The sequence below is a fragment of the Rhea americana genome, unplaced genomic scaffold (genome assembly GCF_003343005.1).
Source record: "Rhea americana isolate MKP2758 unplaced genomic scaffold, rheAme1 scaffold_1, whole genome shotgun sequence".
Taxonomy (NCBI): Eukaryota; Metazoa; Chordata; class Aves; order Rheiformes; family Rheidae; genus Rhea; species Rhea americana.
This window is the reverse complement of record NW_028185038.1, coordinates 12,179,430-12,207,359: the sequence shown is the minus strand read 5'-3', so window position 1 is coordinate 12,207,359 and position 27,930 is coordinate 12,179,430. Positions and strand designations below refer to the sequence as shown.

At 39.5% G+C, this 27,930-nt stretch overlaps 1 protein-coding gene across 1 annotated transcript in view; it reads right to left on the bottom strand.

The window, feature by feature from the left end:
• GRM3 (glutamate metabotropic receptor 3) overlaps positions 1 to 27,387 on the bottom strand; it is a 108,844-nt gene extending 81,457 nt beyond the window's left edge. The window contains exon 1 of the mRNA XM_085326005.1: positions 27,307 to 27,387. The gene's annotated coding sequence lies outside the window, so the exon portion shown is untranslated. The remainder of the gene's footprint in view (positions 1 to 27,306) is intronic.
• Positions 27,388 to 27,930: the final 543 nt, after the last annotated feature.

Genomic DNA, 27,930 nt, shown 5'->3' with positions numbered 1-27,930 from the left:
ACAACAGCTGCCTGGTATTTCTGCAAGGGTCAGCTCTGCAGCAGGTATAAATTGGATGAACTGAAGATGATAAATCTAGCTGATTTTTTCTCTGCTGTGTCTTGTTATATGCACTTAGAGGCTTTGCTGCTTTTCTTTGTCATCTTTCTTTGATATTACTTAATTTCTTAAAATGTACAAAAGCACACAAATGATCCTTCTGGGCCAGACCTAAAGCTCATCCTCCCCAATATGCTGTGTGACGATTGTTAGAACCAAAGGCATAGAGGCAGAATATAAGAAAAGGGAAATGTTTAGTGATTCTTTTTGTGATAAAGCTCCCAGCTGCTGGAAATCCACAGCTTCAGATTCCCTAGGGTTACTTCTGCTTCAGATTGTTGGAATTTGGACTTGATTATTCCCACAGAGGTAGTGGAAAGTTTTAGCTGCTCAACACTCTTTGCAAGGTTGGATCCATTATCTACCAGTTTCTTATTCAGGGAAACAGCTCTGAGACTGGCCCTCAAAAGACAACCAGCCACATTTGTTCCCACTAGCTCTTGAGATGCTTTGGTTAAGATCCCGGATTCAGTCTGCTGGAGCTTTGGGACAATGCATTGTTCCACGATGAAGTGCATGTGCTGATTATTCATTAAGTAGCTTGATTGAAACAGTTAGAGTCAGGACACAGATTTCCCTTCTGCTAAGCATGCTATATGGATCTAATAAAAGAGATAATCTCTCTTGTAAATACAAAAAGTATATTAAAAGAACATTGGTCTGAATTGAAAAAGATAATGAAAATGAGCAATTTTATCTGTGCACTAATCTGATCCCTCTGGTTGCTAAACAATACCTTTCCTTCATCTATCCTCCATTTATAGCACAAAAAAAAAAAAAAAAAAAAAAAAAAAAAAAATTCCCATGGGAACAGGGAGTTCATGTTTGAAAGCTGTGTTTTCATTGTTTACTTTTGTGTCTCTTGTTTAACAAACTGCAATTTGAAGTAGGAAAGGTGATAAATAATCCCATACTAAAATAAGCAAAGCAATTGGAGCATCTCTACTGACTCCATCATTTTRGTTGGTCCTTCCAAGACTGAAAAAACTGAACCCCTTTGAAGATAGCAAGGTGTTTAAGAGTCACCAGTGCAAATACTCTGTGACTGTAGCAATTAATGTGCTGTCTCAACTGGAAAAGCGAGACCCTGATAAGCACATTAMAAGTCATTGTTGAGTGTACAAGTGCTTTGAAGAGAATATTGAAAAGAATTCAGCTTCAGTCTGTAAGAAAGTTTACAATACAAAAATTTATTGAAGGAGATTATATTTTRTGTGCACTTCTCTGTATAGACTCAGAAGCAGAATGTAAGCATACTTCACGACTCATTTAGGCACATAGACATTTTGAGGCTGGACTACACCCAAGTCCAATCTAGTACAGCGTCATATCTCAGAAAGTGGTCAGCATCAGATGCTGCAGGGTATGAGAGAATTTTTGGGGCTRGTTATATTTTACCAGTAGCAGAAATGGCTTCCTAACCTGCTGTTGTTATTGTTGTTGCTGTTATGTAGAGGTCTAATTTCTATAGGACAAAAATTAAAGAAGTTCCTATTACAGAGTGTAGATATCTTTGTCCAAAGCGTACTTGAGTTATTAGAAATCATAGAGTTGGTAAAGTTGGCAGGGACCTCTGGAGATCATCTAGTCCAACCCTCAAGCGAGTGGCCCATACAGAGATCGAACCCATGACCTTGGCATTATTAGCACCATGCTCCAACCAACTGAGCTAAACCTAAGCCCCAWAATAAAACACTTTGTCCTAATCATTCACTGAAAGACTATAATCAAACCAAAAAAATGAATTCCATGGATGCAGTTAGCTATTCCCATGCCTATGTCTGACGCAGATTCCTATATTCTGTTTTAGTTCACTGGAATAAAAATGACTGGTTTCTTCTGACCATTGCAGCAGTCAAGCCAAATGGAGAATTGTTTTATGCTGGCCAGTGAAGCCCTGGCCTTTTCCTAACACTCACACCTGATTGACACTGAAATCCCCAGGCTGCGCATACTCTTGTGGAGGGGATGCAAAGCTGCATGTTGCCAAGGTAGGGTCCTCCCGACTCGGGTCCTAGCTGATACTGGCTGCCTACAGCAAGTCATTTCCCCTTTCTGTTCTTCAGTTCTACATCTACAGCACAGATATAGCGACACCTGCTTTTCTGGAAAAGCRTTCTGATTGATAGCGCTGGCTAAAAAATAACCAGAGAACATAGCATAAGGGATTATTTTTAAGGATTATCAGCTATACCACTGAAACGGCATGAAAAAACCCACAAATCTCTTAGAGAAGAGTACATTCATCTCCATGCAAAGTTTCTCCTTATGTTCTTCCTTCAGAGTTTAGATAAGCTTTTGATTTTATATCTTGGCATCAGCTTTTCCGTTATTATTATTATTATTAAAGAAAACGCTCTAAACTTAACTGCAGTCAGCTTCCCCCTTGAGCTGCATTGGAGGCAGGGCATTTGCACTGTAAATTAATATGGCTGGCATGTCTGCCTTGGTTTTAAGGATAGTGTTTTCATGTTCTTTTCCTTTCTTCACCAATTCTCTTCTCTTTTGAGCCTGCCTGCCTTTTTGCTATTGCTTTCACAGTCGTTATTTTCGCTCCGAGCAAAGAACTTGCCCCGGCTCTCACCCTCTCACCGGCTCTGTGTGCACTTGAGGTCAGGCTAGTGATTCTGGTTGTCTCCAGAGCCAAACTTTGTACTTTGCTTCCTTCTCTCACCCTTTTTAAACCCTCTGCCTCCTCGCAGTTTTCTGTCTCCTACTTCCTATGTTTCCCCCTCACTTTCAGCTGTCTTCCAGTGCTGCTGGTGGGCAGCATTACCTAGTGACTAGCACATTTGAGTAGTACAAGCTTGGATGCTACTTTGTGTCTTTGATACAGAGCTCCTGCTGGCCGCTGTGCCARTTGCTCCTCTTCCCTCTGACATGTTTTATCTACTTCAGTCACAAAATTTTCAGGGAAAGGCACAGTCTGCTACTCTATGTTATTACCCAGTGCACAACACAGGTCCCCTGTGATTCAAAGCACCATATGCTTCTTTAACATATGCAGTCGTTATAGTGTGCCCTAGATGTGCCCTGAAACCACTTCACCCATGCAGCCTTCTGTCCCTCTTCCTTCTTTCTCTGTTCTTCTTTTAGTAGTCTTCCTTTAAATGCTGTGACCCTTCCTCCTTTTCCCCATACCCTGTTTGCCCTCCTCCAGGGCTGTGCTGCCAAGTCCCAGCAGCTAATCCTAGGGCTGATACAGAACTGGGGACAAGGGCCAACAAGGGTTTACCAGGAAGAATTGGGCCACTTTGACCCCCTTTCYTTCCAAAGGAGCCAGGATTTCTATGCCTGACCCTGAGGGGGCAAGAAAATAAAGAAGAGCTGTCTAATGAGCTCAGAACGTGACACGGCTCACAGAAAAGGTGATATGATCAACAGGGAACAAACCTTGCTGCAACGAGCGTCTAACATATGGCTTGCAAATCCTCATTCCTTGGAGGTCTTTAGTCATTGTGTCACTTTTCCCTAGCTCGCTTTTTCACATCAATGCTAATGTGTAGGTTTTCCGCAGTTTCCTTCAATCCTTCTTCCTCCAGTTCCCACCCRGCCCAGGTCCTGTGGACTGCTTCACTACAACCGAAGTTCCTAAAATCCCTTGGTTAGGGTGCTTCAGTGAGGCTACAATTAATTCCTGTATCTGCAATTTGTTTACCTTCTTCCAGAGCATCTTACAAAAAGTCTCGAGAGAGGAATATAAATGATGAATGCAGGTTAATAACATGTGAGTCTGTGGAAAATTGTGTTAAGATGGCAGAGCAATAACGGGTATAAAAACAGCTGAAGCATGTGGGGAAGCTCTTCTATATAATAATATTTCTACTGGAAATATATGCTGCAGTTAATGTAAAAAAAATCTGAAACTTAAAAGTGCTAACAAAATAATGCTTGCAAAATACTACTGAAAGAAAGAAGATTAAGGAAAATTATTCTCAGTTCTTACTATAAGTGGAAAATTAAGCAAAATGGGTGAACTTCATTCTATTGAATTTTAACCATCCAAAGAACTGGATCCTAGTCATGTATGTCAGCCAGGCTCCCTGTCATCACTGGAGTGAGAAAGGCACTTCAAAGGAAAGAAAATCCTCCCCTCCCAGGAAAAATGCTTAAAATAGATGAAATGAAGACCCTAACCTTCCCTTAACAGGAGAAGGTGAGTAAATCTAGTATGGTGTRCATAAATTGCTTCACCTTTCCAATAGCTACATTTAGGAGCTTTCTTCTACAAAAGATTATAATAAAAATGTCCGAAGGTCAGCATCGCAGGACTAGGATTATGGCAGTGTTGTTTGGTTTCTGATATCAGGAAATGGAGATGAGACCATTTCTCYTTTTATAGCAACACAGATGCAGTTCATGGATGTGGCTGGATGTAATGGAATGTCTCTGACAGATCTGAGGTGTTGGATGCAAGGTGACACCGTTGTGCCAAATACTCAGGACACTCCAAAACTATGTGTTATCTTTGCAAACATTTGGTATACCTGCATGAGACTAAAGGGAAGTTATTTTGGATTTCTGTATAAGCTAATGTTAAACAGGTGTCTGAGGATAGCTGAGGCAAATATTTAAGCAGAGAAACCGGAGAAGCCTTGCCCTCTCCTGGCCAGTTTCTCATTCTGCCTTGACTGGCTGAAAACAGCTGACAAAAAGTGAACAGGAAAACTGCTCACACAGTTATAAAAAGGAAGATCTGCTTTGATTTGTCCAATAACTAGTTAACAGAACGATAGCCACACACTACCTTTGGAGCACAAACCAGGCAAACCTATGGGGAGGTCCCATCAAGCAGTCAGGAAACACCGTATCCTTTATGTCAGGATATAGGCAAGGCAGAGGTATAGTTTGGCTTGCACTGAATAATGTAGAAGAAGGTACTGTGGATCAGCAGCATTTAGATGAAGGAAAACTSTTAATCTCTAACATTGCTTGCCCTTCCAAATCCTTAACCAGCAATCTGTCTGAAACATTGTTTTTCAATGTGGAACCTCACGGTGCAGAGGCTGCTTTTAAGGCAATGATTTCGTTTTTTTAAAAATGTTAATTCCCAATAACATTAAAACTCTGATTTTCAACTTGTGGTCTGTGAATCCACTTGGGTCTAAGGACTAATTTCGTGACATCCATACTTTTCTGCTCTGCTGAGAAAAGCAAGCAAGCCTAATACCAATAGACTCAAATCAGAATAGTAGAATCTGCATGCACAATGTGAAATAGTAAGAGTTCAGCAAAGCAAAAAAAAGAGTACAACTACTGGAATAAAGGATTTTCTGAACTCAAAGCAAGRGAGAAAGATTCAAGATTAAATTTTCTTTTCTTTTTTCTTTTCTTTTTTTAATGGAAACACCCTGAAGAAAGGTTGGTAGAAGACCACTAACTCTTGTATCAGGAAATACCGAAAAGCAAAGGAGCTAGATGACCAGAAGCTGACACTGTCATTCCCCAAAGAAAGTGGCACGGAAAGTGCTGAACTGAAGTCAGATTTGCTAAAKTGATCACTGGGAATTGGAGAATCAGACTGTGGCCTAAATCTCTAAGCTGGTATGTGTGACTCATGGTCCCTTGCCCTGAGAAACTGGAGACCTGAAATCTTATCATCTCCCTTGGTGGCAGAGGAAAGAAGCTAGGGAGGCAGTGAGGTGCAGTTAGGAATGGACAGTGTTGTTCATCCTTTTTTTATTACACACACACACACCAAACCAACATGTGCCTCTGCAAGCTGCTAGCTGGCTATTTTTAGATTACCACAACACCTATTTTAGCACAATGGGAATTTTGGGGGTATTTTATTATACAGCACGTCGCTTGCCTGTACAAGTAGTTCTGTTGGACTTGCCACAGCAATCTGCCAGGTACAAGGTACCCAGCCAAGTATTAAAAATACAAGAGCATTAAAGGTATTGAGGATTCTGATTGATCCAGTGCTCTATGCAGATGAGCTTGCAAAGTGCATTTTCTTTTACCTGACTTGAGTTTACTCAGTGGAATAACAGTCTGTGAGCTAAAAATAGCCTGTCAATGGCAAACGACAGCGAGCTTTCTCTTCGGCATTGTCTGTATTCTTCACTTGCTCTCTGCATGTTGAACTGCTGTTCATTTCTGTGGCAGGTCTGTGCAAGGAATTTATGTTGGCTATCCCATATAGAATTAGCAGGTATACTGGAGATCAAAGGTTTCCTCTTCTGCTTAATGTCTGTGGCATTTCTCAACTCTCAGAACCAAACCAAACCAAACGAAATAATAAAAAAAGGAATATCATCCAGGGAAAAGAATGTTAATTAACCAGACAAAATCTCTGATCTGCAGGAACAATTAGGGGAAACTCACATTTCAACTAAATAATAGGGGGAGGAGGTCACTGACACCGCACGGCTCAGATATATGATACAAGACAAGGATAAAACTCTATGAAATTCAAGTCTTTGATGTCATCTTAATAATGTTCCATTGCTTGTTCATCCGTATTTGTGGATGACATGACGTTAACTCTTTCAATTCATCCTGCTCTTCCCTTTTTAAAAAGATCAGTAACATCCTTAATATTTTCCCTGTGCTGATTTGCTTAAAGATAACATTTATTAGTCAAAAAGACAGATGTCCTGTTTTATTAAATATCTAGCCTAATATTCACACTTTTGTTTTTATTTAACACAACATGACATTAGGAATTGTATAATTTTCAGACACAAATTCTGTATATCTAGTCATTCATTGGCAGTTGGGATTTATTTTAAAATATGTTAATTTTGGACTGGAGCAGTTTAGGAACAGTTTGGATCTAGTAATGCATGAGTCATGAGGGAAGTTATTTCCTTGTTCTGTGAGTATTTTGACTGATTTAAGCAGTTAATATGCAGCCTGATGAGACATTAAAAGTTTATCTATGGAAACAATCCCTTTGGTCTGTTTAGTTTCATCTATGACCATGAGGAATTTAGCATTGGTATATCTGGGGGTTCAAACGTTGCAGAAGAATGACTTAGGCTGCTGCCTTGCTCTTTATGGTGCTGTAAGTCTTGAGTTACTCAGTGAAAATCAGTGTAGGTCCTTCAATTTTGCACTGGAAAGAGATTTTGAACTGTAAAGACATTAGTGAAAATGGGCATTTTTGAACACACAAAGAATTTGCTAATACCAAATTCCAGTTTTAGTAATGAAGTCCTAGAGCAGGAAAAGCACATCACCAAAAGCATTGGTATCATTCCGGAAGATCAGTGCTGGGATTAATACCAGCAGAGCAGATCTAGTTGTAGTCCCAGTACAACTCCTAGTATGGATCCAGTGGCTGCCACTATTGTAATTACTCCTGTGCCATGTTAACAGATATTGAGAGGATTATAGCCCTTTGATACACTTAGTACAAACGCAGTACATAGATCAAACCAGTGAAAAGGGGAAAAAATTCCCCTAAAACTAACCCCCAAAACTTAGAAATAACTCAGGATTTAATAACGTAGCTTGCACATCCTCTTGAGGTTCAGCAAGGCAGTATGTTTGCAGTTGTTACTGATACCCAGTTATGCCACTCAAAGTCAGAAGGACCACATTGAATCAATAAGTGGTACAATTTGAATACATAAAGGAATGCGCCATATTAACTCAAATTGTACCAGGGATAGCTTCTATTTCTGACTATAAAACAGTGAAAGCCTATCTAACGACTGATGTTACAATGCCTCAGTCCTGGTCCGGTTAATAGCTGTGTCTTTGCAGGCTTAAAGTCAGCTTTTTCAATCAAAGAGGAGAAAATCAAGTAGACGAGGAAATCCTTGCAGGACTGAGGAGTAAGGGATCTCCATGCGGCTTTGACAGTCTCAGGAAACACTTCTATTAGCTCTGGGTGAGAGAGTCTCAGGATGAGAGACACTGCAAAGTACAGCAGGGGAAGAGAGGTAGCGTTGAGAAGGAGAAAGGAGTACCAAAAGGAAATCATAAGAACCCACTGCTGGGGACTTTAAGATCTTGATTCAGGCTGTCTTCTGTGGAAGGGGCAAAGTCTAGTCTTTTTTTCAGAGAGTTTCAAATGCATGGTAGCCTTTAACAGCAAATACAGTAAAGACTAAAGAAAGAAAAGAAAAAACTCAACCCACTCACCAGTCACTAAATTTAGATTAAACTAAACTCAAGTGAATCTAATCAAAGAATTTGTGTTCAAAAAGGAAATCAGGAGACCTGAGGTCTTAGGAAGTCCTGACTCAAGGAGGAAGAGTAGGTGTTTACAACATTGTAAACATCTCTGTGTGATAACCTGGATTCTAAATTCGACATAATTGATTAAAAGAAAAGGTGTTTACTTTACTTTATGCTTCGAACCTCCTCTACATTCAAACCACAGAGGCTATGAGCCTGATTCAGCTTTATGAACAGGGAGCAGTTTTTCTGTTTAAGAATGGTAATGTTTTGGCTTAATAAATCTTGGGTTGGGTCCTTATCATAACTAAAATGAGTGTCATCTCATATGGATGATATGTAAAATGAGAAAGGTTTGCCTATTTGCATAATTTAATATTGGGCCAGACTGTTGACATTACAGGTTTATTGGAAGAATAACTTAATATTTTCATAAAAGTCTGAAACACAAATCTTTCAAATAAACAAGATCAAGATGAACAGTGTGCCTAGGCCTGAGTGCTTGTCAGGTTTTCTAATAATAGTTTTTACCTCACTTTAACACAGTTTTAATTTGGCACCCTTGAAGATTATGAGTAGCTAATTCACAGATCTATAGATTTTAAGGGCATAGGGACCATAATGACCTTTTAGCCTGATCTTTTGTATAAAGAAAGTAAAAAAGACTTCCTTGAATTGATTCCTGCTTCAAGTCTAATATCCTAGTATTAAGAATTTAAGAACCTTTGGACTGGGTTAGAACAAAGGTCTCTCTAGCCCATGTCTGTTGGAAGTTAATCTCTGACACAGATCACTAGAGTACACCCAGGGAAACATATGTATAACAAGATGTATGTGGTGTGATCCTTTTGACAACTTCCTTTAAAAGTCATTTTTATGAAAAACATTAATCTCTATTTAAAAGTTCCAGAGGATGGAAAATCTAAATTTTAATTAAGCAAGGAGCATGACCAAAGCTGAGCCAGGCCTTCAGGAGTCCTATCCTAGACATTACTGTGAGATTACTTTAAATTAAGGCCACATTGCATGTTCCTACATCTGATCTCTTTATTCAAAAGCCCCTTTATAGCCAGYGAAGAGAAAAAGAAAATTCGGATGTGATTCTCTCTTCCTGTAGTGGGTAACTAAAATAGGTTAGTTGAGTCACTCCTTAGAAATACTGATTTTCTCCCGACCACAAAAGATGATTTTCCAAAAATGTAGACCTCCACATTACAGTTGTCTACTGTTTTCATGCTATGTCTGATGAGTAAATCCTGCTCTCAGATGCTGTTCTTTCTTGATTTGAACAAAGAATGAAGTTGTGGAGTGAAGAAACCAAAAGAAGTTGTGATTGCTGGGTATTTACAGAAGTGGTGAAGAACAAATGCAATAGATTGCTACAAATACACCCTTGCTTTGTTCACAAAGTCCAAAAGCATATTCTGACCAGGTGAAGGGAAGATTTTATTGCAGAGGAGGCAGTGAATAGTGATCACTTTTTCTTCCAGAGTTTGCAGAGGAACTCGGAGCACTTCTGTCTTTTTAAGGGATATGAAGCAAATCAATCATTAGTCTCGTTATTAACTACAAGTAAAAGGATTCAATGTAAATACAAAATTTGATTTGAAGCGGAAAGGAGAACTTGCCTTCTTAGAAATCCTTTTTATGTGAAATAGGTCTGAGGTGTCTAAGATGAAATGTAGCTATTTAGTTAACAGAAAGGAGTTCATAGAGAATCTAAACGATATGAAGTTCAGACCTAGGGGCAAAATAATTAGCGTAGTTATGCAATCAGCTGAGTCTTCATAGTTGCTCTCCAAAGAGAGGCAGCTCCACACATTTGCTCGGGCTGGAGTTACGCACGACCTCAAGAGTGCTCAGGGCACAAGGTTCCCAGCGCTACACACAATGGAAATTTTGCGGGCAAAAGCGAAGGAGAACTGCTTACATGCCAGGCACAGATCCAGGTCATATTGTACTTTCTACAGGCTAACTGTCCCCCAGTGCAGGGTGATTTTGTTCCAAAGGAATATATCTGAGATGAGAAAATAAGCCTTTTTTTTTTTTTTTTTTTTTTTTTTTTGGTAATTTCGGGTATTTTTCTTTGCTATCACTGAAAAAATCAGCGTGAGTGCTAGGAACTAGAAAGAACCTTCATCTCCTGAAGAAGTAGGAAGCTGAAAGCAACTTGACAGTCGATCTGTGTATAGTCTGGAGGCTACTAGAAAATTTCAGGGAGGAAAGTAGCTTGGAAGCATCCAAAGGATTTYGTTAAGCTGTTTGCCTGCATTCTGCAGTGAAATAAGAGGATTAGCTGAACAGAGCAAGAGCTTCAGGCCCTRGAGCATGGCAGACAGCCAGGAGTAAGGTCCACAGAGAAGTCTGCACATGTCTCTGGCCACCAAACAGTGCAAAGGTCTTGTCAGTGAATTTTCAGCAGAGGGGAAGCAAAGTGCCTAGTCACCAAGGGGAGGCTGAGCATAAGCCAGGAAAATGGCCACCAACCTGAGGTTTAGACAGGTCAGTTGTCTCCATATAGCTCTGCTGGAGAAAGCCAAACTCTAGTAAAGAACWGTATTAAGGAGAATGAAGTGTCACTGGTAACTGTGTGCTCAGGAAAGATCTTGAGATCGATTATTTTCTGTTCATCAATCAATACAGGAAACACAGCGAATATTAAACCATCTGACCCAGTCTGGCTTTTCGTCTTTTTTTTTTTTTTTTTTTTTTTTTTTTTTTTTTTTTTTTTTTTTTTTTCAGCTATTGCTCATAGTGGAATATTCCATCCAGAGAGAAAAGATTATCAGAAAAAAAAAAATAGACATTTCTTTTATCCTTGAGACTTTTTTCATCAATTCTTCCTCACAGCAGGATCCTTTTGTTTTACTTCCATTCTGTTTTCTTTTCAAATCAATATTATTTCTTTTACCAAACACTGAGTCTTTTAATAGAATATAAATATTTTCTTTAATGGACATGAGAAATGCCAATAACCACGGTAATAACTAGCTGGAACTATCATGCCTCAGCCATAAGATCCTAGTACCATCTAAAAAAAAGAACCCTGATGCATGGGCTGACATTTCTCATCAGACCAAGAAGCATAAGGTTCTCTGGTGCTACGATACAGAAAGGAAGGACTATCCTGGTGATGAGAACCAAAGAACAGAAAGCAGTACTTTCCTTTGGAGTACTTTTATTCCTGGTAAYACACAACTGTAATTGCACAAGCTGTCTAAAATATATCTTATTCTCAATTTCTAGTTCTTATACTAAAAAAAATTATAGATGTACCAGGAAAAAAACAACCAAGCAACCTTCCCCCCTCCCCGCCAAATGCCAACACAATTTAAGGACCTTTGTTGTTCCACGAATGTTTCTTTGAGTCTTTCCAGTATCCAGAGYGGCAAGAAATGTTTCATGGCTTGATGAGCAGTTTATCAGACTGAGATGTAGGCCAGTTTCAGAAAACTAGGGAAATAACAGCCAGACTGGTCTGAGACTTGAGGTTTTCTAGATCACATCAGCAATCTCAAGCCCATGACAGCTGTAGCCAGGCCATATTGTGAACAAAGCTCAATCAAATTCAGAAGGTGAGAAATTACTTGAGAAGTAAGGAGATCTTCTGCTATAGTCTTTAGCTAAAGAAGCGATGAATTGCAGAAAGAAACATTTAAGCTAGATAACAGGGAAAACTTTTGAACTATAAGGTAGGTTTGCGACGTGCTCTCCAGGAAAGGTATRGAGTCTCCACCTTCAAGAAAAGATTAATCAAACTTTTATCAGAAATAACAGGATAATGATGACTCTGTCTTGGGGCAGGAGACAGACTGGATGACCTCTTCTTTCTTCTAGACCTATTTATGTTGCACAAACTCCAAATAGCCCATATTTGCAAGCTGTATCTGTCTTTGGACCTCAGTGCAGCTACACGGATTTGCATCAATGAAGGACTGGGATAACATGTATGTGACTCATGTCCACGTATCATCAGCTCCTCATCAGTTTCTCAGTGGTGAGGACCAAGTAGTCAGGGAACAGTACGCAGCCTCAGTTAAACAGGCACCTGAACATACCCTGATGGAAATAACTTATTGCAATGCAAGGATTTTGCTGCAACATCCTCTTTACTACTTGAGTAAGTGTTTGGAAAGCAAGTAGACTAATATTTGAAAACCTGAAACTGCAACTCTTATTGATCTCTTGAAACTATTAAATGATTGAACAGGCAGTACATCCAACAAATTGAAGTGTGTTGCCAGCTGGTGTAATGTGGAGGAGCTATACTGACTTTGTTGTTAATTTATAATCATCTAGAATTTGCCCCACTGAATCCTGAATTAATTTTTTATATATTTGTGAACTATTTATGCTGCATAACAAATCAATACTTTTTTATTGTTCACCAGATTTGGGATGGATAAAAGGAATATTTCAGTATTTTCCAGGGTCGATATGTAGAGGCTTTAAGTAATGAAAGATACATAATGAAATAATGAAAGTCTGTGAATGGAAGAAAAATTCCAGGATAAGAAAGAAAGAATGTAATTTACCCAAACGTCTTTTCTATCTTTCACATCAATAATATATTTTCACAAATTAATGTCAAAACATAATGTCCTTTTAGAAGACGACATATAATTCTTTATCTCTCTTTAAGAAAGAGTTATTAATTTTGAAAAATCTCTTTCTGAATTTCTTTGCAATTTGTATGAGCCATAAAAACTCCAAGGAGTTATTTGAATTTCAATACTGTCTCATACTTTTATTAAAATATACTTTAACTCTGCTTCAGTAATTAACATGAAGATAAGGCCCTCATTTCTAAACACTAAAATCTCTCAGTAGTTTCAGATTTTGTTTAAGTATACTTTTAATTAAATAATTACTGGGTAACAGCATGAACATTTTGTCCATGATAGAAAACATCACAAATTCCTTACTTATGTTTCTGTAGTTTCCACTTTTGCCAATGTATTTTATGAGTATTTATTACGAATGACACCTTGAGTTAATAATATAAAATACATACTAGTTTCATAATCATCACTGCAGTGCAGAAAGCATTAGACTTATAGTAGTTCTGCATTGACGACATCAAAAGATTTACTGCATTCATTTCCTTATGCAAATATTCCAAAAACATGCATTACTTTAGAATCTTATATAGTGTATTGCCTACACAAAAGGATGCCAAAGCATATGAAAATGCAAGGTAGAGTTAAGTTAACAGTGTAAGTCTTRTTGTTCCTTCCTCCATTGTCGTAATATCAGGGCTTGTTTAACATCGGATTCTGTAGGCACTTGTACTTCTGCAAAGCTCTTGCAGTAAAAAGGGGGGGACTGTTAATGGTTTTAACATGACAGGCTAGGCTGGGGTGTATACTGAAGACAGTGTAGCGTGTGGCTGCCGCTAGACTAGAACAGGAGCTGAAGAGGCGTGCTTAATGAGTCTGCGTGAATTAGGCAGAGATTTATCATGCTTTTTTTCCTCTGTTCATGCTCTGCCTTCACATGGCAGAGCTTACTTCTCCCTTGCTCACAGGACAACCTTATTTGCTCCTGAAATATGTCCTCGTCCATCTTTTTCCTGCTCCCCTAAGAGGAGCATGGCACTCTGTTCTGCCACCCAAAGTGGGYAGTGGAAGCTCTACTTTGCTAGTAGATGCCTGGCTGTCTCCCAGGCAATACAGAGAGTTATATTGTAGGATCCCTGGGGCAGGAATCCTGGACTTTGCTCAGATGCTTTCCTTTGCTCTAGGAAAAACGAGAGCTGGAAGATGTCCTAAACGATCTTCCTGGTCTTTGCTGTTATCCAGAGCATGATCAACTTTGGGTATGTCTTATCTGACTGATGTGTTGTCTTGCTTACTTTTAAACACCTTTGGTGATGAAAACTTCCCAGACTTCGCAGCTATTAATTTCCTTATCATTACATTTCCCCCCCCCCCCCATATTCTAGCCTTCTGTATGACAACTGAAGCCTATTACCTCTCTATGACAAAATTTAAGTCCATTTTGCCCCACCTCTATTTTATCTTGTTTCTATTCTCTGGACTCAGTCTCAGTGTTTTATATTTTCTTCTTGAAATGCAATGCTCAGAACTGAACACCATACTCCAAGTATGGCCCTACTAATGCTGAGTAAATGGTGATGTTTACGAATCTTATCTTGCAGGAAATATTCATGTTTATTCTTCCCAATATGAAATTTAGCTTTTTCACAGCAATGTGATACCGTGCTGTTGAGTCATGCTCTGCTTCTGTCACCTGCGATCCTTTTCTGCAGATCTGCTACCTGGTCTATTGCTCATCTTCACTTATTTGTGACATTAACTATGTTAATAATTTATTAAGGAACTTACTTTTCTCCACAGATTATTTTGGGAACCAGAATTTGGTAATCCCAGAGTGTACCTGATCTGAATAACCATTATTTTCCTGATGCTGGAAGACATGATAATCATGATCGGTATCAATAACTCTCTGTTCACTACTTAGCTGGCAAATAGATAGCCAATCACATATCGAAGTAAAGTAAAGTATTGCATAGCGATCATCAATCAATTTTAGAACAATTCCTTTAGGTCAGGTACAATCAACAGCACTTTCATAGAACGATACATGGAATTGTGCATAATTCTGCAGAAGAACCTATCTTCATTAAATACGGAGAGTATCTGGAATCAATAAAGATGGAGAATGTATTTACATTAATCTTATTGAAGAAGACTTGTGTGTTTAAGTTTGGTTTTAGGAAAAGAGTAGTGTAAAGAATTGCAGTAACGTCTTGAAGTCCTTCTACTAATGATGTCATGAGAGTTTTGTTTGAGAAAGGACTATAGGATTCAAGACTTGCATTTAAAGTGAATTTATTAATACATAAACATAGGTGAATTAACACATGCAAAATAAATTTGGCAGAGGTATTAATGGAAACAAACAGAAGAAAAATTAAATGGATTAATGCATGTAATCAGTCTTAGATTGCCCAATGAACAATTAGCCTAATATTTAATCCCCTTCAATCCTTTTGTTTCTGTGGTTCTTATTCTCTAAAGATAAACACGGATGATTCCAAACATGCTTTTGTTTTTGAAACCACTCATATTACATTGTAACAATTGGCACAAAAATTGTTCTATAAATGGGAATGGACAAAAATTGGAAACCTTAGAGCATGTATTACCTGGTGCTTTTTAAAAAAAAGGAATTGCAAAACATTGCAGCTCTCTAAAATAAGACTGAAGTTACTACTACTGATTAAATAGAGATGTCTTTTTGCGTGGAAGATGTTTTTTAAGGCTTTGAGAACAAACTGTTCACCATCCAGTCAATGGCATTACAGGGATAGGCTCTGCTGACTGTGATCAGCATTTTAGTTGCCTAATTTAATTAGCGTGATCTAATTTTAAGAGACACCTCAACAATCCAGGCAAGTATTCAGAACTGCTAAACTCTGAAGGCAAAGTGTGTTCCTCTGTGTCCTTGTATCTCAGACTGTAAAAAGTCCTCTCTTACATGAAAACCAATCTTCTTTTTCCCCCAGCTCATCTAAGTAATGCTTATTTAGCAGCCCCAATGTGAGCAGGTTAGCTACAGGGTGGAGGAAGGGGGCTACTCTCATCCAAAATGGAAGTTTGTGCTGTAGTATAGAGTCAGTCCAGTTAAACCTTCAAAACAGCTGCTTACTTGCTCAATGAGAATTTAAGGCTTGGAAGTTAATAGTCAGGAACTAATGAGATGGACCCAATGTATTTTAATTTACTGAGATATATTAAAACATCATGTTGATTAGTTTGAAGGCTAGAGGGGCCTTTTTAGTTGCAATGTTAAGGTGCTCCATGAAATGCTGCAGAGAGTTGAGTGAATGCTTTTTATTTTTAATTCTTTTTTTGTGTGTTAATTGCTGATCTTATATGCACGAGCCTACCAGCTGCAAAGTGTTCTCCGAGGAGCCTTTGGGGCAAGTACCTGTGGCTACTCCATTAGGACCCCTGTAAAATTATTTGTGTCCTAGACAGCTTGGGATATGTCCTAGACTGGCCAGGGAAAAGATTTTCTTAATAACAGAAGACAAATTAAACAAGAGAGGCAGAAAGTGTGCCTAGGGGAATGAGGTTGTGGATTCTTGCCTAATGCCATGCTCATCAGGCTTAATGTAGATGAACTCTGTGCGAGTTTGCCAGGAGCAAAGTCAAACTTCTCATCCGAGACTTCCTGATGCATTGCTCCATAGTTATGATACCGAAAGCTTGAGTAGCTTCCGCCTTTTCACAGGCCCATAGCTGAAATATTTAAATGATCCCATAACTCTGTCCATCGCTAATCTCTATAGCCTTCCCTGGTATATTTTACGGTTGGTAAAGGCTTCCCTGTACAAAGRACTGCAAAGGCATCCCTCCATGATCACTGAACTTCTGCTTGTTTTCTACAGTGCAGAGACTCTGGAAGACCAGAGGTTSCAGGCCTCCAGGGAGCTTGTCTTTGATTTATGGACAGTTGCTGAAGTTAGTTGCGGCTGAAGTTAGTGATGATGATAGTCACTTCCAATTCATGTTAAACAATGCAGCGGTTAAGCATTCCCCTCCCCCTTATTTTTTTATTTTTATTTTTTTTAGCAATGACTGAATGAAAGAAACCCTAATAGATCTCTGTGGCAAAGATAATGCAAAAGTTGGTTTGAAACATCTGAAGAATTTTCTTCTGAAATGTGACTGTGGATACGAGGACTAGCTATTGTTTGGTTAAAGCCATATGTAAATGTGAACYGAAAATGAATGACCAACAGCAGTCAAGAAAAAAAAGTAGCAAGCTGGAAGGTGATAGGACAAGCACGTTAGTATGGTGCTTAGAAAGCTCTTTAGGCAAAATGCAGACTGGAGTGAAGCTTGAGGCATATAACAGAGAAATAAGACAAAGGATTTATTTGAAGAATGTTGTATTTATGATAAGTGAAGTCATTCATCAGATATACTCATCTATCAAGTACATGTTCAAATGGGCAACTGGAWAAGGTCCAAAGGAAAACAGCAAGAATAACAAGATTCTAAAAAAAGTGCACAGCTAAAAGAAAAATAGTTCTTTTATTGAGTCGATAGAAGATAAGACTGAGGGGGACATTACATAAATGAATGTTAAAAAGCCCAACAACTTTGCTAAGTAAAAGGCTGGAGTGAAAAGGAAAGTGYTAAACTGCTCCTAATTTCTATGGCAGAGATGACAAGAATAATAATCTTGATTGTAAAGAATGGGATTTAGTTAGATTTTAGGAGATCTGCTACCTGTAAGAACAGTGAAGCAGAGACACATGCTGTTTTAGGAGGCTGTGAAATCTCTATTGTCAGAGATTTTAAGGGAAAGGATCAACAAATTATAGGAAAGGCTTAAAGATAGTTTGTATTATCTTTGGATGGGGAGATGGGTTAGATGTGGTCCTTACTAATGTAATTATCTATGGAACTATGAAAGCTGTGTTCAGGAAAATGGAACATTGTGTACAGTCTTTGAAAATAAAAAACTTGCATCAAGAAGACCTCTTTCCATCCATTTCTTTCCTAATGGATACTACACCCTTTCAGAGTAGATTCTAATTGAGACCTTGTGTCCTTGTCAGGAAATCGTGGGGACTAAGAAACTCTATTATTCTCTGAAACTGCTCCCTGGACACAGATTTAAAGCATCTAAGTCTAAACAAAGCTATTTGCCTGCTTTATTCTTTAAGACTGGTGAGTGTGCACTAGACAAGCAGGTTAAAGTAATAAGTGGAGTCTTGGCTCCACCTTCTTGCCTGCTGACCAAAGAACAAGGGTCAGTGAAATTTTAGGGTGTAGCAATATCTCTAATGGATAGGTAGGAAACAAAGCATTGCTGGGTCACACCACTTCCTGCTGTTACATCTGGATGGTACAATTTATATTTCATCCTTTGCTCAAGACACCTATGTGTCAAGTCACCTTATACATCTAACGACCTGGAGTTACTCCCAGACTAGATCCTGCTTCTCTTCATCTTGAATAATGCAACTGGGAAAGTGTTCATCTGAACTTGATCCTGAAGGCATTAATGTTAACCTTCACCTTTAAGCTTTGTCCTGGATATTTGCTTCTGGGAGAAATCTTGACCAAATTGACTAGTGTTAATGAGAAATTTGTAGTCTGTAGAAATCTTGAAAATGACAATAAAACAATAAAAAAGGAAATCAATCTTTTTCTGTTTGTCAAAGGTTCCTAATACTGTTGAAATGCTCATATTTCAGTCTTTCACATAGTGCCTGAAATTGTTAAAATAAAATACTTTTTGCTACATTTTGCTTCTCTGTCTTTCACAAATGGTGGTTCTCTTGACCTTCTTTTCCTGTTTTTATTTGCTTAGAGGATCAAAGCTTTTTATTTCTTTTTCTCCTAACCAGCTTCTGGAGTGTTAAAAGCACCACCAGTATACTGAGTTTACATTATAAACAAGTTAAAATTCCCAGTCTATCAGAGCTTTTCTCCTAGGATACCAAGAAAAACAAAGTTCAGCTAAACTGCACAATTAATTTGAGATCACTTCTGAATGAAGAAGAAAAGGTTGTTTTAAGCAGGGCTATTCTCTTTTTGGAGATTTAAAGTCTGCTTCAGAAAGCAAAATTATTATTCTCTGAAAGTTATTTCCCTTTATTTGTATTCTTGGAACTATCCTATTAGATCATCTTCCCTTTCCACTTAAAATCATCTTAATGAATTGACTGTAGGATTAGCCATATGTAAATACAGTCTTATCGACAGCAGCATTGACAAGGAAGTGGATCAAAAAGGACATGGATTGCACATTGCCTTTGCTAGAACAGTAAYTGCTTTTGTTGTGCTGTGAAGACCCTGAGACAGACAGCTTATTTGTTGGTTCTGAAGAAAACATTCTTCTGCAAGGTAAATGTATCCTGTAATAAYTGTAGAATGAATAAATGTGTGATGGCTGGTTTGGAGGATTTGGCTGAAATAGACTTCACTGCTGATGTACCACTCCTACATAAATGTTTACTACCCTTTTCTCAACTTTTGAGAGCAAAGAGAGTAACCTGATAACTCAATCTAGGCCATCAGTCCTGTGTAGGATGGGTGTACATCTCTGTAAGAAAACACATTGTCTGTTGATCTCATTGTCTGCTATTGTCAAAGCTCTTCAAAGGCTCTGATGGTTGCAAGGAAGACCRTGAACAAACACAGTTATGAGAACCCAAGGGATTACATCAAAAACAGTTTAAGGCTARATTTGACAAGAGTGTTTTAGCGTATTTTAATAGTATTTGGAAAAAAAAGTACTAAGAAGATTCCTATAAGCTTTCTAAATATTCTACTAAAATGTCACTCTCTGGTAGTGTTTTGTGGACAAATATATCAAAAGGAGAAAAAGCAGGTCCGTATTAATTACAATACAAATAATGTGCTGTACAGACTAGCAGTGTAAGATATCTTTTCACACCATTTTTCTGAATTTTAATTTAATATTACCACTGATGCCATGATTTCTCCTTTTTTTTTACAAAAGAAAGATATAAAATACTGATAATATATTTCTGATAATAGATAAAATYAAGACCTTTCATCTTTTGTATACTGAAAAAATTGGAATGTTTTAAAATGGAACCAAATCTGGTGTTGGCTGACAGAAGAGATTTCCTTTTGATTGAATGAACTAATGTGAATATGCCATTCAAAATCAATGACAAAAAGTCAGAAAGTCTATGATTATATTCTCAGTTTATGAAACTCAACACTCAAATAAATACATAATCTCAATAAAAACTTTGAGGCTTTTTGCAAACTGCCACCTCTTGGCAAAGCCAATTATATTATAAGATAGCATATCAAGTTTTAAACATCTGTGTATATTAAGGTCATTTTTTTGACCTTCGTTAGCCATGTAAGCTGATCCAAATAATGAATTTGGATTAGTAAGAGTGAAGAGGAAGAGGAAGCATTCCAGAACTGAACCATATATAGTTTATTACACAATATCTTTTTCTTTCTCTCTGCCTCCATACTTTTATCTATTTGTTATCTTTGTTCTCATTAAAATACATAGGAACAGTGAGAGGAAAAAAAATCATTTCATCTCTCAGGCTGATGCGAGTTCTGGAAATGTTCCAAAAGTTTGCATCATGATTTTTAACAGATCTCTCTCTCTCTGTCTATGAGATTCTTACAGTAGAATAGCCACTTTCAGCTAAGCATCACTATGTATTTATCTCACACCTATGGATACATAACATTGTAACAGCAATATCTTCTCATGCTTTCCTAAGAATTTCTTCACTGGATGATACAATCTTTTTGAATGTATCACAAAATAGCAATAAAAACATAATAATTATAAAATAACATAGAAATTGCCTGACAGAAAGCACTAGACCGAGGACAGTTCAGCCGAAGTCTTCCYGTGAATGTATACATGTAGAAATAGTCACAAAAGCACAGCTACAAGACTTCCATCAGGAAGATGTTTCTCATACAAGCTGGAGCCAGCATGGGATTATAAGGAGTCCTAACCACAGCTGCACTAGATAATAGAGATGTCAAGTATTCAGACAGTGTAAACTATATATTCAGACCTTCAAGTGATCAAGAACTGCAGTACATACCCTACACAAGAAAATCAACATCAACAAGGTCCGGGAAAGTCTAGGAGCCTCTACGGCACATGCAGCTTTCTATAGGCTCCTTTTCTCACTAGAGAGGAGGAGGGTATCTAGCATGCAATATCTTTTCTGACAATATTTCTTTCCACAACAAAGGGCTTGAGTTGCCTGACAGCTCCTGCACCATCACTGTCCTGCTGTCAATTGCATGGTGATGTAGCAAGGAGTTATACTTGAATTGCTCACGGTCCCCCMAAAACCCACAGTTGGAGGGAAAAACAAACAAACAAACAAGTAAACAAACAGAATATTGTATCATTTCACTTGTCACTGATGAAAAAGCATTTAGGGGCAGACTTGAAAAGATTTTAGTGTCCATAGAGTGAATACCTGCCTATTGCAAGAAAGTCTCTAGCAATCCATTCCATTTACAAATTAAGCAATTTATTTAGATGTTAAAATGGGAATTGTAAGATTTTTCAAGTCCTTTTGAAATGATGTCCCATTCTGTGCTTCATAGACCAGTGTAATAGCCATTGGTTTGACCACACAGAATTCAATGATCATTACAGACCAAGGATGTTCCTGGATGCTCGATTTGGCATCTGCCTTTGGTTTAGCTGGAAGAGGTTTAAAGAGCCACACCATGCAGYCAGGCAGCCCCTCGACAGCCACATATCTCAGCCAGCCTCTCTGCAGGGCTAATTCTAGGGAAGAGTCCTAGTATTGCCAGATCTCAGAYTCAGTAAATTGCCTGCAGGATTCTCCTTTACAAACTGCAAAATAATGTCTCCGCCAGCCTAACAATGTGTGCTTATGGGCACCAGCCACCACAAACACAGAGAGGCCGYGGCTTTGCAGAGCCCTGGATTAGACTGTTTATGGATCAGCTGTTGGGATACTAACCTGCCCAAACGTGGCACTATGGGCAACACAACATAAAAATCGTCCCTGGTTTGAGTGTGGACCCATTCATGGAGCTTTCCACAGGAACGGGAGCTAATGTATGAATCTTACTATATTTCTGTTTGCTCCGCTTTCCATCAGCAATGTCACTTCCAGGGCAAAGGTTTTTCATATTTTYCAAGTTGCCTATTTCATTCTTCCTTTTGTCCTCTCCTCAAGCACCTCTCATTTTCTWGAGAGAAGTCCTGTTTCTTCTCAGCCTCAAACTCTGCTTGCCTTTCTCAGCATCCCTCAAATCTGGTCATTTCTTAAGGAGGTACTCTAACATTTTCATCATTCTTCCCTTGAACATTTTTGTTTTAACACAGTAATTCTCCTAATACAGTTCTGATCCAGATACCTATTGACTTTGTGGTTGCCCATTGTTCTTTTGATTTCCTCCTCCAAGTCTGTGCTTTCTTGGTTCTCCTCTGGACCCAGACTATTCCTCCTTTAACTTCCTAGGAGACTCCATCAAACTGTATTTGCCTCTCTCTACTGCAATAGCTTTGRATTCTGCCCAGAACCTATGCATAACCATGAATTTTCTCTCCTTCCACCATGGATATGTCATTTTGTTAATGTGTGGTCACCTGTGGTCACTGTGTCCTGGTATCTTATAAGATTTCTTTGCAGCATAGATTATCAAATTCTCTTACCTTCCTCCTCTCCACCTAGCTTCTTCATCTTCTCTCTTAACACTTCAAATTACTCTGGAAAAATCAGACTTATGACATTTTGTCTGCTAGTTTGCCCTCACTTCCATCTCTGATCTTGTTTCCTCCCTTGGTCAATATGCTTGAAAGCAATCCTCTGCCTTGCTAAATTTTGCAGTTACCACTTCTGTAACGTGCAATACTATTGCCCTGCTAGTAAGACCACCTGGTAATTTCTAATTTCATTGATTTGAGTTTCTTCTCCATCATCCGTATCTGTTTTCCAGTCTCTTCCACCCATAACTGACTTAYCAGCCTATTTACTTTTCTCCCAGCTTTAATGCTCATCTGAATCTCATTATTGCTTTTACACTCCTTTTGTATAAAGCTGTTTYTTCTTCTTTTTACTTTCCCCAGTTTGTCTCCTGCAGYTCTTTCTATTTTCCTCAAACCCTTTGTTGTCTTCATGAGTTTATTTTTTTTCCCTATTCCCCTTTCTATGGAGCATTTCAGGGTCTCACAGCATCTGTCAAAAGTCTACCTGGGTTGCCATTTCATTCATGAAATGTCCATAACTCTTTCCCTCTTCAAACACCTTGCTTGATGCATATTCCATATAGTTTATGTAGTATATATAGTGCTTTGGACATACTGGGAAAGTGWCTTTCACAGTCAAGGTCATCGATGCTGTCAAGGTCAAGCCAAATGCTAGGCTTTAAGGCACTCTGAAGGAAGTCTGCCTTGCTAGTTGAGATTAAGACCGTGCCTTTGCATGTGAATAAATTGGCTCTTAGCAGTCTTGGAAAAGCTGCTACACTGCTACATAGGTTTTTGATACAATCTATTGATTTACACCAGGAGCCCATAAGTTTCTGTATAAGTAGTACAGTTGCGAACTACAGAAATGCTCTTATAGTCTCAGCATAGCTGCGAACAATAGCATAGGAATAGTTCCAACTACATAATTTAGTATTTGATAGGACCAATATGGAAATAAAAGCAATAAAATTTTACAGCCTCTTTTGGTGTAATTCAGTATAGCACTAGTAAATTCTCTTCTCTTTGACTTTAATAGGTTCATAATGATCTACTTCAGATAAAAATTTGCTGCATTGTTTTAGAAGGACATCTAGAAATGTGATAGCATTTTCTTTGCAGTATTTTTGAAATACTGAACATCCCTGGCATAAAATGCTGGAAAAYCTTGTAGAGCAATAGTTAAGACAACAAATTCTTTCAGTTACCCACTGGATTCTAGGCTTACCTGCACAGGCACCAATAGTATTTTTCTGAAACAGTTAAAACACTTCTAACAACAAGCAGTTTTTCGGTCCCTCTGGAAATAAGTCCGACAATTGCACTGATGCTGTTCCCAGACATCATTGTGCCCATGAGAAATTCCTATTTCYTTGACATTTTACATCTGCTATTAAAACAAACTCATGATTTTCAAGCCAATCTAAATTTCCATAAGGTGAAATGTGTCCCAGATTTTTCCACCAGTTTTGGGATAGACTATCACAGTGAACGTTGTCCTTACTAAGCTCAYGGCCAGGAACAGGTGCAGAGATTTAACAAGACTGTACTAGCCGAAGGCTGCAATCCTTCCTTACCACAAAAGATGCTGGGCATCCTTCCCACGTCGCTGTGCTTTTGACCATCCAGTGCTATGTGCAGGGGCAGGCTGGACGACAAGCCTTCTGTGGATGCCCCTCCATTGCAAATGCAAGCCACACAGGGGTTAAACCATAAACTCTCTGTATTTAGCAGTGCTAGGGTGCTGAGTAAGAAGACAATTTTGTCTTTAACTCTCTTACCCAGACTAAGTTTGGACTGCTTAGGAAAAAATATCGTGTTGAAACCAGCAGTTAATTTTATATCAATGAGTTGAAAGAAAAGCTGGTCAATGTTATATAATCTTCTTCAACAGAGTTTATGTGGCTTACCATACTTATATGTTTTCTCACACAAGCAGTCATACTGTCCAATCTTGGAGTGTGTCAAACGTCACTGTGTTGTTGAGCAGCATCCTGACAGCGATAGCAGGCCTACCGTTTTGTTAACCAGAACAATTCATACTAACTGATCAATAACTGTTATATGACAGATTTGAAAAGACAAGGTGCAAAARTCCTGATAAATACATTTTATAGGGCTTGGGAAACAGCTTAAAAAAAACTGAATAGAAAGTGGAGACTCATAGGCAGGTCCTTGTGCCCTGTAGCATGCTGTGTGGCCCTACTGGGTTCACTTAGATTGATAAAAAAACTAGTCTAGTGGGTTTAAAGGAAAAATTGCAAACTGACCCTGGTATAGGTGACATTAGAACAAGGTCCTTAGTTCTTACAGTATTCTATATGGGATTCCGTGAGTTTCACAATAATTTACACTCCACAGGACACTTCCAGGGGAGCATTGTATTTGCACAAAACATCTGTATAGCTCTTTCTTTAAATGCCAGCATGTTTCCTTAAACCTTCTTTGTTTCTAAATTAAGCTCCATTTATGCAATGCAGACCACTGAACTGAATGATACCACTTTTTCCTCGCATATTTTTTTTTTCATTTGGCTTTCCAGTCTGATTTACTAATGTGCTTCATCTGACTTATAATTAAGTATAAAAATCTAAGTGGGTCCAGAAAGATACTTTACCCYGTCTCTTGCTTTGGATTCACTCTTTTAATGAGAAGATTAGAATTTTACTCCTAGACAAGGTGTTAACATTTGCCTTAAAAACTTTACTTGCAGAAGCTAATAAGTAGGTCATCAGCACAAGTCACCCAGACAAAGAACAACAGCAATTAAAAAAAATCTCAGCTCTGGGACAAAATTCTTGGTATAATATACTTCATGCTAATAGTAATTTGCTTATTTTTAAGTTATAGAGCAGTAGAGCAATGGTGTATTTTCTATTACAAAGCTTTTTAGCTTTTTAAATTCTCCCATACACAGCAGGACTCTGAAAATACTGAGAGAAGTGCATTCTTTTTAAAATCAACAAACAAAATATCCACAAAAATTAAAATGTTTTTTTTTTAGCAGAGGATGAATTAGTGTCCATTATCTTTCACAGTAATCAGTTTGTAAAGAAGGTTTTACATGTATTATTCTAAAGGATGAGTAGAAACATTACAAGAGAACARTTTTTCTGTTACCCTGAATGTGAATAAAATGCCTTAATGTGTAATTTTTCCAAATGTAGCCAGGGAAATAACATTTTCTTGCAACAATTGCATTCACCAACATAAACAACAACAGAATAAGCCATTACAATTTAAGTGTGTTTGAAGAAAATGCTAAACAAAGTATAATCATTTTCCTAAAATATGCATTTAATCAGGTGGGCTATGTGCTTTTCAGTGTGTTTTCATGCATACTCAATCAAYCTGAGACATATACTTATGCAAGCTGAAATAGGTCCCAAGCTGTTCTGTTTCACAGTCGTCTGATGGAGATTTTTTAAAACTTGAATTAATTATTTAAAAAATGCTCTAAAATCATCTTCAGCAGGTGGCACAAACTGAGAAAAAGCCAAAGAACTTAGAAACTAGCAGCAAATCCTTTGCTCAGTTCAATGCAGTGTCAATGAGATGCCAAATTTTCAAGAATTTCTTGTTTTTCAACAAGATTGCTGAACTGTAGGGGTGGATGTATGTGCAAAATGATGTACTGAAGCACCATGATAACTTAGGGGAAAAGGTCCCCCAAATCCCCCCTAAACACTATCTACACACATGAATAAAGATGCACTTTCTCACACCCACATGTGTTTCTCAGCAGATATATGTGCCTGACATATACAGAGATTAAAGATATGTACCCCCACACCCTTTTAGGTCTACACATAGAGTTAGATAAACACTGCCTAGGAATAAACGCTCACTCCTGCAAACCTACACGTATACACAGCTATGTGCACCCAAGTACACAGGGCATAGGTATACACACACACGCRCACACACAGAGCAGCCTAGGAATGTGTGGCGGACACATGCACATGCATCTCTAGAAGCACTCTCCCGTATCTGGATGCATACTCACATGGATAAACAGATACACAGGCATATGTGAGGGAGAGTTTATACTGACTCTGTCATCCCTGCTCATTTCTCCTTTCCTTTTGAAGCTTTCCGATCTTAGCACCCTGTGATCAGCCGGGTCCCTGTGGAGGAGATTCCTCAGAAGGAGCAAAGCCCTTAAAGGGTTTCTAAGGTTTTCTCCCTTTCCCCTCTCTCTCCCAGCAGCAGATCCAGAGAAAGGAGCTGGGTACCCAGCACTCGTCTCCCAGCTGCTCCCTTGGCGCTTTGCACCCTGGCTTAAGGAAGGGTAGAGGACAGCATGCTGCACWTATCCTCCTCTTGCCCCCAGAGTCTGCCTCTGTGGGAGCTGGAACCTCTGGGCAACACCTGGATGCAGCTGCTTTGACCTCAGCAAGCCAGTCCCTTGTGCCACCTCCCCCTCTCCAGTGGCAGAGCAGCGGGGTCCCCCTGCACCCTTCCTGCCCTCTGCAGGGGTGAGTGCCCTTGCCAACCTCCRTCACCTTCCCTTCGCTCCTGGCTGAGCAATTGTGTCTCCCACCAGCTTSCCTCTTTGCAAACCGCCTCCCTAAACTTTTTCCCCGGCTACACAGCCTGCAGCCCCTTGGGCAGCGGCAGCCTCTCATCCGACAGGATGTGGGATGCAGGGACCGGGAGGTGGAGAGTGAGATGCAGGGATTAAGATGCAGGGACTGAGATATGGGTGTGGGATGCAGAGACYTGGGATGCGGGGACTGGGATGCAGAGGCTCACAATGCAGGAGCTCATGCTGCAGGGACTCAGGATGTGGGATGCAGAGAGGAGGGTGCRGGGTGCTGGTGCTCAGCTCCTTACCGTGCAGCGAAGATAAGTCCCGACGAGCCTCTCCGGCTGCTCCTGGGCATTGCGGGCCACCCGATGGGCTTGTTAAGCATCCACTGGAGAGTCTTGCCCCCCAAACTTGTGTGAGCTGCTTCCTCTGGGAAGAGTCACGCTCTCCCCCCCCCYGCCTTGGACTGGATCCCGATGGAAAGTCATCAAGGCCTCCTAAGCGGTCGGGGTACGGCTGGGGAGGGAGGAGGAGGAGAGAGGGGTAACGGGAGGGAGAAGCCGCGGTCGCCAACTAATCATCCACTTCCTTCCCCTCTCTCCCGGAGCAGCCGCTTCCCGTYCATCCGAGCAACTTTGGCTCTCCTCGGGCGGGCAGCGCCGGGCGCCGCCGCTCCTAACCGGGCTTCCCTCTCGCCCCCCGGCATCTTTCACGCTCTCCTCTCCTTTCCGGGCCGAGGGGGTAGGGGCAAAGCCTTAAATTAGGAGGCGACCTAGAGATGCGAACAAACGAAGCCTTAAACGAAGCTTTGACACCTGGAGCGGCGGGGACCAGGGGGCCGAGCGGCGCCGCCAGCGGAGCGCGCTGCGGCCCGCGGAGGCTGCCCCGCGCTCCTCCCCGGCGCTTGTGCACCGATCGCTCCCCGAGCG